The sequence below is a fragment of the Antechinus flavipes genome, chromosome 3, assembly GCF_016432865.1.
Source record: "Antechinus flavipes isolate AdamAnt ecotype Samford, QLD, Australia chromosome 3, AdamAnt_v2, whole genome shotgun sequence".
NCBI classification, from domain to species: Eukaryota; Metazoa; Chordata; class Mammalia; order Dasyuromorphia; family Dasyuridae; genus Antechinus; species Antechinus flavipes.
The window spans coordinates 499,247,719-499,266,362 of NC_067400.1; positions in this window are offsets into that span (position 1 = coordinate 499,247,719).

Sequence of the window (18,644 nt, forward strand, 5' to 3'; positions counted from 1 at the left end):
CTTTTGGTCAAATATACTGAGGGTTCTGGAAGCCAGAGCATTCCTCCTAAAACTTTTTTACCATCCCCATTCAACATGACCTAATTAAAAAAAAATACTCTTAACTTACCAGCCATGATCCCTCCAGGAAGTTCTTTCTAAGGAGTTGGAAGAAATCTATTGAAAGTGAAACAATAAATATTCCTACTTTGCTTGTCAGAAAGGATGACGTATATTTATATTGTAAAATAACTTGGGGACTCTGCCAAAACAGTACTATGAAAAGGATTCTGCTTATTGAATCTTTTGTGCTTAACCTTTCCACTTTGTGAAATGTGTCTGTCTACATATGTGATTTTAAGTGAAAAAAAAATCTCTCTGAGCCTAAATTTGTTTATCCATAAAATGAAGGAATCCCTATAGAATCAATCCTCTTCAGCTGCAACCCTATCATTTCTGATCCTATGATCTTAATTTTAGAAGAAATTTTCTTCATTCGTATTGGAAAAAGAAAAAAGCAAATAAGGCAGAAGGGAGCAAAAGGATAAAATGTGATGAGAGAGAAAAAAAAAATCCAGAAAGAGAAAGGGATGGAGAATGGAAGAAGAGAGATACAGAGAGAGAAAGAGAGAGATAGAAAGAGACACAGAGAGACAGAGAGAGGTGGAGTGAAGTGGCTGAGACTTACATAGACAAGTACTACATTACAAGAGTAGATTTCAACTACATTTCAACTCTGTGAAGTTCAGTTTATCACATTGGAGTTGCAGTATAGGTCACAGACTAAGGACACCCCAAAATGAACCAGAGGACAACAGATTGTGGCAGTTGTGATGGAATTCTGATTGTTGCTTCTAGCTCAGAACTACCCCTTCCCAAGCTCAAACCCCACAGAAATCCTCAATCACTAGCTGACAAGTAAATGTACAAATTTACACAGTTTGTGATTCCAACATACTTCAAATCTAGACATCAACCAATGAAAAAGTAGCACCAGTAGGATGTAGACAAGGACATTTTTGGTGCCTGAACAGAGACAAAATCCTGATTCCAGTGGAAAAGCCTCTGATCCTGAATCCGGTGGAAAAGACTCTTCAATCCAGAAATTAGGGTGAGTACATCAATGAAACTTTGTTAAAAGAGTTAAAGTAGAATTTCAGCTAAGATGGGACAGATATTTAGAAAACAGACTTCTGTTTCTGTTCAAGGAAAATGTTCAGAGACCATTGCTAGACTTATAAAAAAATCAAAGTTTAATTATAACCTGGGAGCATGTCATTGATCTTTTAAAAACTGTACGGCACACATCTCCTTAGTTCTCTAAAGAAAAAAGATTTGGATCCAAATGACTGGAAGTTAGTGGGAGAACAACTAGATGAATACAACAATTCTCATCCAAACTCAATTTCTAAAAATATACTTTATACATACAATTTAATACAATTGGCTATAAGAAATTATTTAAGTGTTAGAATGAAGAAAAATAAGAAACAGCAAGAAGGAGAAGTGCCAACTAAACTAAGTGAAAATAATGGAGTTAATTACAATTCTGATTGTGACACTTCACAGCAGGAGGAATTAGATCTTTCCATATCTCATGACCCTCCCCTTTCAATGAACTCTTCATGGATGGAGGAAGAAGGGGGAGGGAGAGAGGCAGAAACAGAGTCAGTTTCTCCTGTAAAGCAGAATATGACAAGATCAGAAAAAGCATTAATTAAGACAAAAAATGAAGAAGACATATCTAATTTTATAACTGCATATCCTGTGATTGAAAAGCTTGACTCTTCAGGTCAAAAAGAGAGAAAATACACTCTTTTAATTTGGAAAAAAATAATGATTTGAAAAAGGGTTGCACTTTTTATGGGACTACATCCTTTTATGTTAAAATGTTACTAGATAATTTGTCCTATGAAATCTTAACCCCGAATGACTGGAAATCCATAGCTAGAACATGTCTAGAACCGAGACAAAATTTGTTGTGGCGTTTGGAGTTTCATGAATTATGTAGGATTCAAGCCCAATGCAATAGGCAAACAGGAGCTATTGGACAAATAGCTTTTGACCAACTAGCTGGTGAAGATCAGTATAGAGAGAATTCAGAACAGATTTATTATCCCATAACAGTGTAAGAGCAAATTTCTAAGGCTACAATAAAAGCTTGAAATTCTCTCCCTGGACAGAAAGATAGAAATAAAGCCTTCGCAAAAATAGAGGAAGGTCCCAATGAACCTTTTGCTGATTTTGTGGGAAGTTTACAAACAGCTGTAACAAGAACCATTGGAGATAATGCTGCCACAGAAATAATGACCAGACATCTAGCTAAGGAAAATGCCAATGAGGTTTACAAAAGAATTATATGGGGACGAGACAAAGATGCTCCTTTAGAGGAGATCATAAGACACTGTGCCACAGTGGGCACAAATGCTTATTATACCCAAACTATGATGAAGATGGAAAGACAGGGTCCTTCTTGACAAAGGAATTCTAGAGAAACTCATAGATGTTTTCAATGTGTAAAAGTTGGACATTTGAGACAAAGATGCTTCTTTAGAGGAGATCATAAGACACTGTGCCACAGTGGGCACAAATGCTTATTATACCCAAACTATGATGAACATGGAAAGACAGGATCCTTCTTGACAAAGGAATTCTAGAGAAACTCGCAGATGTTTTCAGTGTGTAAAAGTTGGATATTTGAGAACTCATTGTAGATATGGAGATAGAGTGAGAAGACAGGGTGAGAGACTAAAACCCCAAAACCCATGTCCAAAATGCAACCAAGGCTTTCACTGGGCCTCTGAATGTAGATTGACTCAGAGAAATGAGAGGCAGGGTCTAGGCCCAAGGTATCAATCAAAAGAGAGGTGGAGCATGATAGCAGCTGAAGTTACACTCAAAAAGACTTTAGAAATTTAGGACTCTGATGTCATCAAACAACAGAAAAGCCATCAGGATTACAGTTGGGGAGAATATAGATTTTTTAAAAATAACTTTTTATTGACCGAACCCATGCCAGGTTAATTTTTTACAGCATTATCCCTTGCACTCACTTCTGTTCTAATTTTTCCCCTCTCTCCCTCCACCCCCTCCCCCAGATGGCAAGCAGTCCTTTACATGTTGAATAGGTTACAGTATATCCTAGATACAATACATGTGTGCAGAACCAAACAGTTTTCTTGTTGCAGAGGGAGAATTGGATTCAGAAGGTATAAATAACCCGGGAAGAAAAACAAAAATGCAAGCAGTTTATATTCATTTCCCAGTGTTCTTTCTTTGGGTGTAGCTGCTTCTGTCCATCCTTGATCACTTGAAACTGAACCTAGCTCTCTTTATCAAAGCAATCCACTTTTATCAGAATACATCCTCAAACAGTATCATTGTTGAGGTATTTAATGATCTCCTGGTTCTGCTCATTTCACTTAGCATCAGTTCATATAAGTCTCGCCAGTCCTCTCTGTATTCATCCTGCTGGTCTTTCCTTACAGAACAACGTTCATATACCACAATTTATTCAACCATTCTCCAATTGATGGGCATCCATTCATTTTCCAGCTTCTGGCCACTACAAACAGAGCTGCCACAAACATTTTGGCAAATACAGGTCACTTTCCCTTCTTTAGTATCTCTTTGGGGTATAAGTCCAGTAGAAACACTGCTGGATCAAAGGGTATGCACAGTTTGATAACTTTTTGAACATAGTTCCAAATTGTTCTCCCGAATTGCTGGATGTGTTCACAATGCCACCAACAATGTATCAGTGTCCCTGTTTTCCCACATCCCCTCCAACATTCCATATTATCTTTCCCTGTCACTGTAGCCAATCTGACAGGTGTGTAATGGTATCTCAGAGTTGTCTTAATTTGCATTTCTCTGATTAATAATGATTTGGAGCATATTTTCATATGTCTATGAATAGTTTCAATTTCTACGTCTGAGAATTATCTGTTCATATCCTTTGACCATTTATCAATTGGAGAATGGTTTGATTTCTTATAAATTAGAGTCAATTCTCTATATATTTTGGAAATGAAGCCTTTATCAGAACCTTTGATTGTAAAAATGTTTTCCCAGTTTATTGTTTCCCTTTTAATCTTGTCTACATTTGTTTCGTTTCTACAAAAACTTTTCAACTTGATATAATCAAAATTTTCTATTTTGTGGTCAATAGTGATCTCTAGTTCTTCTTTGATCATAAATTCCTCCCTCTTCCACAGTTATGAGAGGTAAACTATCCTATGCTCTTTGAATTTATTTATAATATCATTCTTTATGCCTAGGTCATGAACCCATTTTGACCTTATCTTGGTGTACGGTGTTAAGTGTGAGCCAATGCCTAGTTTTTGCCATAATAATTTCCAATTTTCTCAGCAATTTTTGTCAAATAATGCATTCTTATCCCAAAAACTGGGGTTTTGGGGTTTGTCAAACACTATATTATTAAAGTTATTAGCTGTTTTGTCCTTTGAACCTAACCTGTTCCATTGATCAACTAGTCTATTTTTTAGCCAATACCAGATGGTTTTAGTAACTGCTGCTTTATAATATAATTTTAGACCTGGTACAGCTAGGCCACCTTCATTTGATTTTTTTTCATTAATTCTCTTGAAATTCTTGACCTTTTGTTTTTCCATATGAACTTTGTTGTTATTTTTTCTAGGTCATCAAAGTAGTTTTTTGGGAGTCTGATTGGTATAGTGCTAAATAAATAGATTAATTTTAGTAGTATTGTCATCTTTATTATATTTGCTTGCCCAATCCCAGAGCATTTAATATATTTCCAGTTGGTTAGATCAGACTTAATTTGTATGGAAAGTGTTTTGTAGTTTTGCTCATAAAGTTTCTGATTTTCCCTTGGCAGATATATTCCTAAGTATTTTATACAATCAGTAGTTACTTTAAATGGAATTTCTTTTTGTAACTCTAACTGTTGGGTTTTGTTAGTGATATATAAGAATGCTGATGACTTATGTGGGTTTATTTTGTATCCTGCAACTTTGATGAAGGTGTGGATTGATGCTAATAAGTTTTAGTAGAATCTCTGGGGTTCTCTAAGTATACTATCATATCATCAGCAAAGAGTGAAAATTTGGTTTCCTCATTGCCTATTCTTATTCCTTTAATCTCTTTCTCAACTCTTACTGCCAAAGCTAGCATTTCTAATACAATATTAAATAGTAACGGTGATAGTGGGCAACCTTGTTTCACTCCTGATCTTATTGGGAATGGTTGTAGTTTGTCCCCGTTGCATATGATGCTTACTGCTGGTTTTAAATAGATACTACTGATTATTTTAAGGAAAAGTCCATTTATTCCTATACTCTCAAGTGTTTTTAATAGGAATGGATGTTGGATTTTATCAAATGCTTTTTCTGCATCTATTGAGATGATCATATGGTTTTTGTTAATTTGATTATTAATATGGCCAATTATACTGATAGTTTTCCTAATATTGAACCAGCCCTGCAGAGAATATAGATTTTTTTTAACCCAACTGGGTAGTATCCAATGCAAACAGCTCTAATGTAATTGCTAGATGATAAGGAGAGATCCAGAAAGTGGTAAATAGAAGGGAATTTGATAGGTTAACTGCTTGGGGAAGAGGGTTTGCTTGTATTTTTACAGACAGAGAAGGATACAGATGGAGAATGAATCAGATGTGTGCCAATGAGCCACATTCGCCTTGTCCATCTGAGAGAAACAGAAAAAAGAGAAAAACCTCAAAACAAAGGAGAAGATTTAAGAAACATCTGACATCGAAAGAGCATGGCTGACAATGAGACTGTTAAAAGAACTTTAAAATCTTCAGCTTTCAGTTCCTGAAAAACCAGCAACAATCACTGGATTCCCTGAGATGAAACGGAAAAAGAGAACAACTTCAAAACAAAGGAGATTTAAGAAACATCTGACACTGAAAGAGCATGGCTGACAATGAGACCTAGTAAAAGAAAAGTGAGTTTCATCAGTATAGGACCGAGACTGGTCATTGCACAATAATTTATTCAGCATTCTTTTAGTGTTTTTCATTACATTCATTTTTTCCCATTCATATTCATTTCATTTACTATGAACATTGTATCTTGTTCTGTATCTGCTAATTTTACTCTGCATCAGTTCCTACAAATTTTCTCATGTCTCTGAAATCTTCATATTAATCATTTTTAGGGTACAAAGAAGCTGAGACGTTTTGATCCCCAGAGAAGATATAAGGAGAACAGGAAGCTATGTCTAAATCTCTGAAGGTCTGTTATACTTAGCCCCAGAAGGAGAAATTAAAAGCCAAAAGAAGCAAATTTTAGTTTGATAAAAGAATAAACCTTCCCAACAATTAGAAATACCCAAAGGTAGAATGGGCTACCTTGAAAAGTAGGGAATGTCTTTCCTGTCACTAGAGGTCTTCAAGGGGAGGGAGGGTGGCCAATTATTGGCAATGAATTGAATTGAAGGCATTATTGGTCAGTCATGGCTTTGGAAGCTTATGTGGTTCTGAGATTCTGCATGTTTAGAGGTTTCATTGGTCCTTCATAAAACCAAGTCTTAGTAACTAGCTGAGGACCAATGGCTTCAAATGATGAGTGATCTATTTCATAGTCACATACTATATTTTTTTTCCCCTGAGGAAACTGGGATGAAGTGACTTGCCCAGGGTCACACAGCTAGGAAGTGTTAAGTATTTGAGGCCGGATTTGAACTCTGGTCCTCCTGAATTCAGGGCAGATGCTCTATCCACTGCACCACTAGCTGCCCGCTGATGAAGTCTTAATCATATCCAATCATCCCACAGATGTACACCATTAATCACAAGGGAACACTGAGTGTGAATGGCTCAGTGTAAAACCATCACTTCTTCTAGAAACTTAACCCTGGCTTTTAGCGACCATCATGAGCCCATGTAGATTCTCTGTCTTTTCAGCCATAACAGCAACAGGACTCTGCTTTGAACCATCTATGCCACACACAGAGACACACATATACCAGGTTCCTTCCATCTAGCCCAGATATATTCTGGCTGAACTTAGCATTAGCAAGACCTGAGTTCAAGACTTCCGGCCAAGATGGCAGAGAGGAGGCACACAGTTGTGTAAGCGCCGCATTTTTCTTTCACTATCCATTTCATTACAAGCCTCTAAATTAATGCTCGACTGAAAAAAAAAACCCACAAATAGTTACCAAGAGAAGCCATTCTTGAGATTCGCCAAGAAAGATCTGTTTTTGCTCAAGTGTGGGGATGGTTTTAGATCGGGTGCAGGTAGAGGGCAGCAGCGGCAGTGAGAGCACGGGAGCAGAGCGGAGGGGTGTTGGGGTGTGATCGCAGCAGTCTCTGCAGGGAGAACTTTGCTACAGGATTGGATACTTTGCTCCGGCAGCAAACCAGCAGCTCAGCAGAGAAGATAAAAACACCGGGGGGTGAAGAATACAACCCCAAACAGCTGGAGTCTCTTGGGACCTGGCCACCCCTCCCCCACAGTGTCTCAGCACGCTCTCGGATCTCAGAGCCCAGGCACAGCACAGTCCTGCTAGTACCTCACTGCTGCCCCCGCAGTCTGTAGAGGAAGCTCGGTAACACCACCCAGCACCTCCCCCCAAAAAAAGCACACTCCATTTAGGGTTTTTTTCTTTTCTTTCTTTGCTAGTTTGTCTTTGATTCTTTGACAAAATGAGCAAAAATTGAAGAGGACCTTAACCCTTGACAGCTTCTATACAGATAGAGAGCAGACTCTAAATCCTGAGGAGATTAAAAACAGACTGTCTCCAGGTGAATCCCCAAAAGAGGACATCATCTGTTCCTCATAACAGATGAATCTCATGAAGGAAATTAAAAAGGCTCTCACAAGAGAGCTAGAAGAAAAATGGAAAAAGGAGAGGGAGGCTTGGCAAGAGAGCCTGGAGAAGTCATCCCACTCATTTAAAGAGAGACTGGATAAAGAAACAAAATTCTTGAAAAATAGGATTAGTGAACTAGAAACAAAATAGCTCTCTAAAAAACAAAATTGGCGAAATGGAAAAAAATTCCACAGAACAAAAGAACTCAATGGGACAATTAGAAAAAGATTTTTAAAAAGTGAGTGAAGAAAATACTTCATTGAAAATTGGAATTGAACAAATGGAATTGAATGACTCGAGGAGACAAGAAGAATCAGTCAAGCAAATCCAAAAAAATAAAACAATGGAAAAGAATGTGAAATACCTTCTGGGGAAAACAACAGACCTGGAAAACAGATCCAGGAGAGACAATCTGAGAATCATTGGACTCCCAGAAAAGCATGATGAAAAAAAGAGCCTGGACACTATTTTCCAGGAAATTATCAAAGAGAACTGCCCAGAAGTCATAGAAACAGAGGGTAAAATAGACATTGAAAGAATTCATCGATCACCTACTGAAAGGGATCCTAAAATCAAAACACCAGGAAATATAGTGGCCAAATTTCAGAACCCTCAGACGAAGGGAAAAATATTGCAAACAGCTAGAAAAACTGAATTCAAGTATTGAGGAGCCACAATAAGGATCACCCAGGATCTAGCTGCATCCACATTAAAGGATCAAAGGGCCTGGAATATGATATTCCGAAAGGCTAAGGAACTTGGTATGCAGCCAAAAATAACTTACCCAGCCAGAATGAGCATCTTTTTCCAGGGAAGAAGATGGACATTCAACGAAGTAAGCGAATGTTACCTATTTTTGATGAAAAAACCAGAACTTAAAAAAAAATGATATACAAATACAGAACTCAAGAGAAATCTAAAAAGGTAAAGATTAATCTTGGGAACTATATTTCTGATATAAAGATGTATAAACAATACATGTATACCTTGTTCTAGAAAGTAGATGTGGAAAGGACATTGTACCAGAAAAAGGGTAAAGTGGGGGTACTACATCTCATGAAGAGGCAAAGGAAACCTATTATATCTGAGAGAAAGAATGGAGGGGGATGAACATAGTGGGTATCTTACTGTCTTCAGAATTGGCTTTAAGAGAAAAATTTTAGACATATTCAATCTAGGGTGAAACTTCTCCCACCTCATTGAAAAGTGAGAAGGGAAAAGTGAAAAGGGAAAGAATAAGCTAAGTGGAAGGGAATATGGAAACTGGGAGGGAAAGGCGTAAGATAGGGGGAGGAATGCTAAGGCGGGGGGAGTGATACTAAAAAGGGAGGGCTGTGAGAAGCAAGTGGTGCTCACAAGCTTAATACTGGGAAGAGGGGTAAGGAGTAAGAAGAGAGAAAAGCATAAACAGGGGTTAACAAGATGGCAAGTAATACAGAATTGGTCATTTTAACCATAAATGTGAACGGGGTAAACTCCCCCATAAAGAGGAAGCGGTTAGCAGAATGGATTAAAAGCCAGAATCCTACAATATGTTGTTTACAGGAAACACACCTGAAGCGGGGAGATACATGCAGGTTAAAGGTAAAAGGTTGGAGCAAAATCTACTATGCTTCAGGTGAAGTCAAAAAAGCAGGGGTAGCCATCCTGATCTCAGATCAAGTTAAAGCAAAAATTGATCTAATTAAAAGAGATAAGGAAGGGCACTATATCTTGCTAAAGGGTAGCATGGATAATGAAGCACTATCTATATTAAACATATATGCACCAAGTGGGGTAGCATCTAAATTCTTAAAAGAGAAACTAAGAGAGCTGCAAGAAGAAATAGACAGCAAAACTATAATAGTGGGAGATCTCAACCTTGTACTCTCAGAATTAGATAAATCAAACCACAAAATAAATAAGAAAGAAGTCAAAGAGGTAAATAGAATACTAGAAAAGTTATATATGCTACATCTCTGGAGAAAATGTAATGGAGACAGAAAGGAGTACACTTTCTTTTCAGCAGTTCATGGAACCTATACAAAAATTGACCATATATTAGGACATAAAAACCTCAAATTCAAATGCAGTAAGGCAGAAATAGTAAATGCATCCTTTTCAGACCACGATGCAATGAAAATTACATTCAACAAAAAGCCAGGGGAAAGTAGACCAAAAAATAATTTGAAACTAAATAATCTCATACTAAAGAATGATTGGGTGAAACAGCAAATCATAGACATAATTAATAACTTCACCCAAGAAAACGATAATAATGAGACATCATACCAAAATGTATGGGATGCAGCCAAAGCGGTAATAAGGGGAAATTTCATATCTCTAGAGGCCTATTTGTATAAAATAGAGAAAGAGAAGGTCAATGAATTGGGCTTGCAACTAAAAATGCTAGAAAAGGAACAAATTAAAAACCCCCAGTCAAACCCTAAACTTGAAATTCTAAAAATAAAAGGAGAGATCAATAAAATTGAAAGTAAAAAAACTATTGAATTAATTAATAAAACTAAGAGTTGGTTCTATGAAAAAACCAACAAAATAGACAAACCCTTAGTAAATCTGATTAAAAAAAGGAAAGAGGAAAATCAAATTATTAGTCTTAAAAATGAAAAGGGAGAACTCGCGACTAACGAAGAGGAAATTAGAGCAATAATTAGGAGTTACTTTGCCCAACTTTATGACAATAAATTTGACAACTTAAATGAAATAGAAGAATACCTCCAAAAATATAGCTTGCCCAAACTAACAGAGGAAGAAGTAAATATCCTAAACAGTCCCATCTCTGAAAAAGAAATACAACAAACTATCAATCGACTCCCTAAGAAAAAATCCCCAGGACCAGATGGATTTACATGTGAATTCTATCAAACATTTAAAGAACAATTAACTCCAATGCTAAATAAACTATTTGAAAAAATAGGGATTGAAGGAGCCCTACCAAACTCCTTTTACGAGACAGACATGGTACTGATACCTAAACCAGGTAGGCTGAAAACAGAGAAAGAAAATTATAGACCAATCTCCCTAATGAATATTGATGCAAAAATCTTAAATAAAATATTAGCAAAAAGATTACAGAAAATCATCCCCAGGATAATACACTATGACCAAGTAGGATTTATGCCAGGAATGCAGGGCTGGTTCAATATTAGGAAAACTATTAGCATAATTGACTATATCAATAACCAACCAAACAAAAACCATATGATCATCTCAATAGATGCAGAAAAAGCATTTGATAAAATCCAACATCCATTCCTAATAAAAACACTTGAGAGCATAGGAATAAATGGACTTTTCCTTAAAATAGTCAGGAGCATATATTTAAAACCTTCAGTAAGCATCATAACCAATGGGGAAAAACTGGAACCATTCCCAGTAAGATCTGGAATAAAGCAAGGTTGCCCACTATCACCATTATTATTCAATATTGTATTAGAAACACTAGCCTCTGCAATAAGAGTCGAGAAAGAGATTAAAGGAACTAGAGTAGGCAATGAGGAAACCAAACTATCACTCTTTGCAGATGATATGATGGTATACCTAGAGAACCCCAGAGATTCTACTAAAAAGCTATTAGAAATAATTCATAACTTTAGCAAAGTAGCTGGATACAAAATAAATCCCCATAAATCCTCAGCATTTTTCTACATCACCAACAAAGCCCAACAGCAAGATATACAAAGAGAAATTCCATTCAGAGTAATTGTTGATAGCATAAAATATTTGGGAATCTATCTACCAAAGTCAGGAATTATATGAGCAAAATTACAAAAAAGTCTCCACACAAATAAAGTCAGACTTAAATAATTGGAAAAATATTAAGTGCTCTTGGATAGGTCGAGCGAATATAATAAAGATGACAATACTCCCTAAACTAATCTATTTATTTAGTGCTATACCAATCAGACTTCCAAGAAAATATTTTAATGATCTAGAAAAAATAACAACAAAATTCATATGGAACAACAAAAAGTCGAGAATCTCAAGGGAAGTAATGAAAAAAAAAAAATCAAATGAAGGTGGCCTAGCTGTACCTGATCTAAAATTATATTATAAAGCAGCAGTCACCAAAACCATTTGGTATTGGCTAAGAAATAGATTAGTTGATCAGTGGAAAAGGCTAAGTTCACAAGACAGAATAGTCAATTATAGCAATCTAGTGTTTGACAAACCCAAAGATCCTAACTTTTGGGATAAGAATTCATTATTTGATAAAAACTGCTGGGATAACTGGAAATTAGTATGGCAGAAATTAGGCATGGACCCGCACTTAACACCATATATCACGATAAGATCAAAATGGGTCCATGACCTAGGCATAAAGAACGAGATTATAAATAAATTAGAGGAACATAGGATAGTTTATCGCTCAGACTTGTGGAGGAGGAAGAAATTTGTGACCAAAGATGAACTAGAGACCATTACTGATCACAAAATAGAAAATTTTGATTACATCAAATTAAAAGGCCATTGTACAAACAAAACTAATGCAAACAAGATTAGAAGGGAAGCAACAAACTGGAAAAACATCTTCACAGTTAAAGGTTCTGATAAAGGCCTCATTTCCAAAATACATAGAGAATTGACTCAAATTTATAAGAAATTAAGCCATTTTCCAATTGATAAATGGTCAAAAGATATGACCAGACAATTTTCAGATGATGAAATTGAAACTATTACCACTCATATGAAAGAGTGTTCCAAATCATTATTGATCAGAGAAATGCAAATTAAGACAACTCTGAGATACCACTACACACCTGTCAGATTGGCTAAGTTAACAGGAAAAAATAATGATGAATGTTGGAGGGAATGCGGGAAAACTGGGACACTGATGCATTGTTGGTGGAGTTGTGAACGAATCCAACCATTCTGGAGAGCAATCTGAAATTATGCCCAAAAAGTTATCAAATTGTGCATACCCTTTGATCCAGCAGTGGATCAAAGGGTATGCACAATTTGATAACTTTTTGGCTTATATCCCAAAGAGATACTAAAGAAGGAAAAGGGACCTGCATGTGCCAAAATGTTTGTGGCAGCCCTGTTTGTAGTGGCTAGAAACTGGAAAATGAATGGATGCCCATCAATTGGAGAATGGTTGGGTAAATTGTGGTATATGAATGTTATGGAATATTATTGTTCTGTAAGGAATGACCAGCAGGATGAATACAGAGAGGACTGGCGAGACTTACATGAACTGATGCTAAGTGAAATGAGCAGAACCAGGAGATCATTATACACTTCGACAATGATATTGTATGAAGATGTATTCTGATGGAAGTGGATTTCTTTGACAAAGAGACCTAACTGAGTTTCAATTGATAAATGATGGACAGAAGCAGCTACACCCAAAGAAAGAACACTGGGAAACGAATGTGAACTATTTGCATTTTTGTTTTTCTTCCCGGGTTATTTTTACCTTCTGAATCCAATTCTCCCTGTGCAACCTGAGAACTGTTCAGTTCTGCAAACATATATTGTATCTAGGATATACTGCAACATATCTAACATATATAGGACTGCTTGCCATCTAGGGGAGGGGTGGAGGGAGTGAAGGAAAAATTGGAACAGAAACGAGTGCAAGGGATAATGTTGTAAAAAAAAAAGTACCCTGGCATGGATGCTATCAATATAAAGTTATTATAAAATGAAATAAAATAAAATAAAATATTTTTTAAAAAAATTTTAAAAAAAAGGAATCACAGGACTTGGTATATAATATTCTGAAAGACAACATAATTAAAAATACAACCAAAAAAAAAAGATCTGAGTTCAAATCCTGCTCCAGATATGTGACCCTAAACAAGTCACTCCAGTTTTCAGTTTCTTAGCTTCAATTTCATATAAATCTGTAAAATGACCCCTTTCAGTAATTTGGAACTATGTCCAAAGGGCTATCAAACTGTGCATGCCCTTTTACCCAGCATGCTCTCTGGCCCAAAGAGCTTCAAAGGAGGTGTGAATTCACAACGTTACACAGTTAACTTTGTGAATCTCCCATACTTGTGAATTTCAATGAGTACTGGTGTGAACACAAGCATTGTATCAATTAGTTCTACTTAATACCTTGTTTCAGGTTCTGGCCCAAAACATCTCCTTGTAAGATCAGATCAATGATCTATTAACTCTAATGAGTTAGCAGTTTGTTGACTGGGGTCAGAGAGGAGCATTCTGGGAGATTGAGAGCCAGAAGCCCTCTCTAGGAGGCAAGACAAATTCAACTTGATGCTGGCTCTGGAGGCTGAAGAAAGCAGAGGCAGAAGCAAAGGACAAAACTGCAGGAGTTCAGCTGAATTTAGATTGAGAGGGGAGCATCAAGTGAGTTCAGTCCGAAGCCTTCTCTGAGTGAGGAGTTTTACATCGGAACATTGACTGGGGTTGGAGAGGAGCACTCTGGGAGACTGAGAGCCAGAAGCCCTCTCTCAGAGGCAAGACAGATTCACCTTTGTGCTGACTGGAGGTTGAAAGACAAATCTTTGGATTTGGAGACATTCAGAGGAAGCTCTTGGAACCAAGCAGAGAGATAGGTCTCTAAGCTAACCGGGCTATACTGGAGACAATAAAAGATCTGAACTTTTATCACCTGGCTTTATTTGGGGTAATTATTGATCTGAACTGCAACTAAGGCTGCCTCCAGAAAACCTCCCCAAGAAACCTGCTCTTTCCCAGAGAGAATCATTATATTATTTTAAAGAAGAACAAGAACTCCAACAGACATTAAACCACCAGCTTTAATTAATTTTTGCCTACCATGGTGCCTACACACTGTCCTTCTTTGCTGTCCCTTGGGTGGACTTGTGATGTAGTTGAGCTAGTTATAATATTACCATGTATTAATAAATCCCCATTGGGTTTGCTGTATGCATTCTGGGTTACCATATGCACAGTTCCATCAAGGCTTTCAGATCTTCCCCATATTAGCAAACTCCTCCTATAACCTCACAATCAATACATATTGTGATATAATCAGATTCCCATAAAAACCTTTGTCTTGCTTTGATTGGCTGCTAACTTCTAACAGATTCCTAGCAGTACATGATTCACAATTAATCCTTTTTTTTTTTTTAAGCTCAACATTTTATTACTTTGTTACAACTTAAAAATATAATATTTTTCTGAAAAGGTATATGCTGATGCCTTTTTTGTGGCATGGTTATCATGGTTCCCAAAGGCAATATTCATGGGACACAAACTCTAATGGAACCTGCCATTCTGAAGAGATAATGAGTATAGTTATAGCAAAATACTCAATTGTACTATTTTGTGAGAATCCAAATATGTTGGTAGACTCCAACATTTTAGTAGAGAAAATAATTGGTTATAGAAATCTTAAGTTATAATTTCAATTTTTTTCATTTCTTCTGATTTAAAATAGAAACATCTGTTTTAAAAGTTTCATCAACACACATACATATATGCATATGTATGTATATGTGTGAATCTATTGTATATTTTGCATTTCCACTAGCAAGTTAGTGAAATAGCCGGTATAGTAGCGTATGTATTACACGAGGAAGTAGAATGGCATGAAAAAGAAAAAAAAAAGAAAGATTGTAAGAGTTGTTGAACTAGATAGAATATATACAAAACAAAGTCAATATCATTCTGAAGCCACTGACAAATTAATGTTCAAAAATTTAAATATATATATATATATATATATATATATATATATATATGAAAAAGGGAAGGATATCCTAGGTTTTGGATAATTCATGAACACTTTAAAATTATATACCTACTTTATTATCTCTACAAAATCTTAGTGACTAGATTAAAAGCATTAAATAAAGCCCAGAATTTGTAAGCTTTATGAATAGAGTGTTTTCCTGAAAATCTAGTCAACCAAAAGTTATGTAGAGAAATACTTTGAATTGTCTATTGAAATAATGCTTAAATTTGCCAAAATAATGTTGCTTGAATTATACAATTTTATTTCCATGATTAACTTTTAGCATAGTAGATGTTTGTTTGTTTGTTTGTTTTTAATATCTGTTGTAATATCTGGAGTTTTTGCTAAAAACTCAGATGAATCTGGGTAATATAAGTAAGTTGAAAAGAAAAGAAGTACTCAGTCCTAAAAGAAAGCCTGATTTCTAGGAACTGGCTATTCAAAATAAAACATTGATTTTTATATAGAAAGATATAGACTCTGGAATCAACAAAATGAATAGGAAACTCTGTTTCTTAATCTTGCAACTTATATAGATGGAGCTGCCATTTTTTGACTTCTTTTTATATCTTCAGCATCTGACCTATTATCAGAGAGATGCTTGATATTAATTATCAAATCTCAAAATTTTGTGCTGTTTTGTTCTAGCTCTGATTGCTAAATAAAACTGGAAGTTAGGGGCATGGTTTGATTAATTAAGCTAGATCTTGTGTTGTTCATTCTACTTAAAAAAAAAAAGTATGGCATGAAAATACCATTTAGTTTTTTTTTTAAATGTATAGTTAATATACTTTAATTTTTAGTGATATATTTTTAGAGATCAGTACAGATTTTTGGTTATAACTTAGTAACTAAAAAAAGATTTTGATATAATAAAATTGACTTCTCTTTCCGCCCTCTCCTTAGACATGAGATTTTTTTTTTAACCCACCCCATCCACTACCTTATCTCCTATCACCCATCCCCCAGAAGGTTAATCTTGTAAAAGTTAATCTTGGTAATTTTTTTTTTAACCCACTGCATCCACTATCTTATCTCTTATCACCCCTCCCCTCTTATCTTAGTTTATTTTTTTTTAAACCCACTTCACTAACTTCCTTATCTTCTATCAAACTTTACCCCTTTTCCCCTATTGTTTCTGCCCTTCCTTTCATCATGTCCCTCTCTTTTCTCTTCTTCTTTCTCTTCCTTCTCTTTTAAAGGGTTAGATAAATTTCTATAAACAACTGAATGATTAAATTATTCTCTCTTAAAGCCAAAACTGATGAGAGAAAGCTTCAGACAATGCTCATACCCTCCCCTCTTTCCCTCCATTGTAACAGATCCTTTGTACCTTTTCATGTGAACTAATTGTCCTTATTCCTCCCCTTTGCCCTATTTCAATACAGGCCTTTTTCCACTCTTTAATGTCTTTTTGATGTCATTGAACAGTTCTCAAGAGTTACAGATACTGTTTTCCTGTATAGGGATGTAAACAATTTAACCTTTAAATATACATATTTTCCCCTGTTTAATTTTTTATGCTTCTCTTAAGACCTGTATTTATAGATTAAATTTTCTATTTTAGCTCTGGTTTTTTCAGTAGAAATAATTGAAATTCTCAATTCATTGAAGACACATTGAATTAATTGAAGCTCCATTATCTCCCCTGAAAGACGATGCTGAGTCTCACTGGATAGTTAATTCTTGTTTGTAACCCTAGGTCCTTCACATTTCAGAATATGGTATTCCAAGTGTTCTCTGATCCTTTTTTATAGAAGCTGCCAGATCCTAGGTAATCCTGACTGTTGCCCCTTGAAATCTGAATTGTTTTTCTCTGGTAGCTTACTGAATTAATCTTATTATATGATTTTACTTGATCTAGAGATGGCCCGAGTCCTAAATTCTTTCAAATATGACATCTACTTGAACCCCAAGAGTTGAAAGGGAGATGAAAGGTCATCTAGTCCAGTTTCTTCAATTATGCTTCCTCAATGAGAAAAAGTACAGATAGAAAGGCAAGTTGAGTTGCCCCAAATCAGATGTGAGAGAGATATTCTGTGCACACTCTAAATTCAGGGCTCTATCCACAAATCTAAATTACATGATGATCTATCTATAGTATACATGAAGACCTTAGAAAGTTCAATATGAAAGAAGACTGAAATAAGTAAGGAAGGGTCATGATTAGATCCCTATGAGAACCTCAGCAAAGGAATATAAAAGAAAGTCATACTCTTTTATCCAAAAAAAACAATTCTGCGAAGGTCTGAGGAGCTATTTACGTTCATTATCTTGGCTGGATTCTGAAGAATACTGTGCTACACCAAAAAGATAGGTGATTGTAAAAGTCATGAGGGCAGAATTCTGCTTTCTTCCTATCAGCTCCCAGTGGAACAATTTTTTTCTTTAATTGCCTAAATTATCATCAGCAGAAGAGATTACCTGTTTTCTTCTAGTCAATTCAGAATGAGAAAAATACAGTCTATAAGCTCTTATTTTAGCTTTCAGTGTGGCTTCTTTTCTAAGAGATATTTTCCTCACTAGACTTACGTGGGTTCCATTCCTTTCAAGCAGCGTTTCCTTTTTCCTAGATGCTTCTCTACTTTGTCCTGTACTTTGCTTTTGCAGTGGATGCTTTTAAATTCAAAACTAAATCAAATCGTGTTGAATGACTCACTTCTACTTGAGATTGAAAAATTAAAATTTGTATTTCTATCAGAAATATGTACCAAAAATAGGCAGTATACAATTGCCCCATTGTTATCAAAACATTCTAGTTTTCAGGATTTTTCAGCTATCAAACTCAAAGTTTTCATAATAATCATATACAATTACCTGTTGATTATGAAGAAAAAGATTGCTCAACTTTATCTTCATAAAGAATTTTTTTTGTTCCTGTACAGAATATTTTTTCTGAAGTTATTTAAGAACTAAATATTTTGAAAATTATCGAAAACTGTCTCCTAAATTACCTTTTTAAAAAAGATACTGTTTTCTTGGAAGTTCTTTCAAAAGTATTCATATTCTTCCTTTCCTCAAATAAAATTGTCCAAATCCAAAAAGGGCATGTCCTACATATAAAATAATAATTTCAACTTCAAAGGCTCATTGTTAGGAGATAATTAAATAATGTATGGAAAGCCTTTTGCAAGCTTTAATGTGACACATAGCAATGACAGTCTGGTAA